Source organism: Lactuca virosa, chromosome 1, assembly GCF_052849685.1.
Source record: "Lactuca virosa cultivar CGN04683 chromosome 1, Lactuca_virosa_CGN04683_v6, whole genome shotgun sequence".
Taxonomy (NCBI): domain Eukaryota; kingdom Viridiplantae; phylum Streptophyta; class Magnoliopsida; order Asterales; family Asteraceae; genus Lactuca; species Lactuca virosa.
Genome location: NC_136426.1, coordinates 90,865,031 through 90,868,217, shown reverse-complemented (window position 1 = coordinate 90,868,217; position 3,187 = coordinate 90,865,031). Strand labels below are relative to the sequence as shown.

The 3,187-nt window shown below is 29.0% G+C and overlaps 1 long non-coding RNA gene across 1 annotated transcript; it reads left to right on the top strand.

Annotated features, from left to right (window-relative positions):
* The first annotated feature begins 1,220 nt into the window (after positions 1-1,220).
* LOC145150689 (uncharacterized) lies at positions 1,221-3,187 on the top strand. The gene is made up of 3 exons (XR_013731502.1): positions 1,221-1,435; positions 1,964-2,395; positions 3,017-3,187. It is a non-coding gene; the product is annotated as an uncharacterized LOC145150689 (long non-coding RNA).

Here is a 3,187-nt window from a genome sequence, read left to right as displayed (position 1 = left end):
ATATATATATATATATATATATATATATATATATATATATATATATATATATATATATATATATATATATATATATATATATAGTAATAGACTAATGGGTTGTTTGCTAACCCTCTTAGTCGTTCCATTAAGAGGCGACCTATTAATCAACATTAATAATGTCTGGTAACCACATTTTTAACTTTGATTAAATAAGATGGTCTAATTTTCCACCACTACCCTCGTAACCTCAACATCACTTAAGCATTTTTCATAGCTCTAATTAGGTAGATTGTTCAAAGTAGTATGTGTAGATTAATATTTGTATGAAGTACATCATAATCAATATTAAATTTTCATTTCGAAACTATTACTTTGACCCAATTATCAAAATAGTTTTTTTCCTTATATTTCTTTTTTTTAAGAATGCCGCCTCCCACAATAGTTATCGACGACACCCTCTTCCTTCCTCTGACACATGCGTTCCCATGTCCCATATTTAGAACATTGTGACCTTGAACTTTCGTCACCTTTTTCTCTGTTGAACATCGTGACCCCAAATCTTATAACATGCATGTTTATCTTTCTCTAAATATGACTGTTGATATCTCTCGATACTCTTTCCTTTTAAAAAAAACCATTTCTACCAATGGTAAGTTGCATACCGAAGATCAAGTTCTGGGTTTTAGTATTTATTTATTTTCTTTTGTATGTTGTTGTTGTTGAGAGAGATGGATCTGAACAAAGTTGTGAGAATAAATTAAACTAAGACGTAAAGTTGCTTACATTTTTAGGGGATAATTTGTTTCTCTTTAATTGCTTCTTGTATTGTTAAATTAACAAATAGCCAATGAGTATAGTAGCTATATCGTGAAGATGAAATGAGTGAAATACTTGTTTGTCTTGTTAATAATAAAATAAAATGAAGACATGCATTTTGGATAATAAATAAAAAATAAACTTTATATAATTATTATTATTTACATTATTGTTATTTATAATATACTTTTAGTAATAATAATAATAAATCAAATAGATTAAATAATATTAAAAAAACAATCAAAAATAAAATAGACTAAAGAAAAAAAAAACAACTAAAAACAAAAACTAAAAAATATTCAATTAATAATGAAACTGATATTTATAGAATTACCATATTTAATTTTTCATAAATAAATTAAAAACTGTTAATTTTGGCAAAATCTGCTTTAAATTATACTATAACCGTTTGGAACGTGAAATCGAAATGGATAGGTCGGTGGCGTTATATATAGATACGTTCTTCACTCGTCCAGATATCAACAAACCAAACCCATAGTCCAAACATCGCCGTCCTCCGCCGGAGATATACAAAACCATCGTTTCAGAATCAGATACACATAACTTTGTTTGTTTCACTCTTCCGCCATTCTGTTATCGAAAGATCCAAACACTCCATGAAATTATCAACATCTCTGTAAGCTTTCATTCTTATTGTCTTTTCTATTCTTTATTTTTTTTTATCGGAGATCTGTAGGGTTTTTTGCTATTTGGTTGTCAACAATTACAGCTAGTTAACACATTAGGGTTTCGATTCAACAACCCCTAATACCTTTTTTGAGGATGTGGGTTTGTGCAGATCTATCGTTTCCCAGTACTTAGATTTCAATGTTTCAATAATGGCAAAGTTTGAAAAATAGCAAGCTGTAGTATATACAAATAAAAGCTGGATTAGGGGTTTTTGTGGTTTTGTTTTGGATTGTAAAATATTGGCCAGATTTGGTATTATTGGTTTTACAAATTTCTACTCTAGTACGATTTCAGATCTTAATTTATAGCATTTTTGAAAAGATTTATGGTATCATTAAAGCAAATACTCTACTAAACATAGCAAAGCCCTAGGATATTCCATAAAGGTAGAGTTTAGATTAGCGATTAATACTTTTGTTTATTATTAATTTATAATTTATAATGAATCTAATTTTTATTTTTTTTGGTGACACAGAATGTGCATCTATCTGAAACAAACGCCCCTCAAGAGAAATGATTTTGCAAGCATCACAAAAACACTCTATGAAGTGTGTGGTACAACATTTAGGAGTTGATCTAATAGATTAGATAGCAAAATGTTGTATTCGCATTGTTTATAATCCAGATAAATGCGATCTTGTTGCATCTGCTATATGCAATAAGATAACATGTATCTAGCACATGCAACAAGGTCACATTTATCAGGATTATATACAATCTAAATGCAATGTATTGCTATCTACTCTATTGTATCAACTCCTAAAACTCTATTCACTACAAAACTTTTCTACAACTATATCAAATCCTGGAATCCTGTTTGAATAGCTTTGGTGTATAAAGAGCGTATGATTTCAACACAAAAGGCTTCAAAGACTAACCAAACCAAACTGTTATTGTTTGTGAAAAGGTAATTATAATTGTAGTAAATTACATTTTTGGTCCCTGAGTTTATTTGATCTTTTCCTTGGTTCCTAAAGGAGCCAGGTTGCAATTTTGGTTCTTATATTACTATTTTACAGTGATTTTGGTCCCTGGTTGCCGAAGTTAACAACCTAGATGTTATTTTTTTTAAATTAACCATTGTGGCATTGGACCAAAACTGAAAAAACAGTATACCACAGTGATCAAATTTATAATTTTCTTTTATTCACCAAAACACCTTGCGGTTGGTGCATATATAATGTTGTTAAAAATAAGAAGTTTTTAACAAAATAATATATTTTAAAATTGTATGTGTGTTTTGTTCGGATATAACGTTGTTAAATATAGAATATATACATACAACATGCCATAAATAAGAACCACAATAGATGCTATTTTACTTTACTAACTAAGAAGTAAGAACATGTTTACAAAATCAACTAAGAAGTACATGCTCTGGTATCCTCTAAACCTAGAGAGAATAAACAAATCTACAAAGTCTCCTACTGATTTAATTTGTAAAGTTGCCATATACCTTTGTTTATGTTTTTCTACTTGTATCATTTATTATCATCTAAACCATCTTCTTTTGGTGGCTATTTGATAGGATAACCGGAGCAGTGTGCAAGGTATTAAACCAAATTTTATTTTGCTTATAACTCAATTTACATGCAAAATGTCTAATAGGGTAATAGTGGAAAAGCCTTTCCATATTGTCTCATGTGATTGAATGTTATTTAGAAGCGATGAATGAGAACTTATGGGTTGTTTCTTTTTA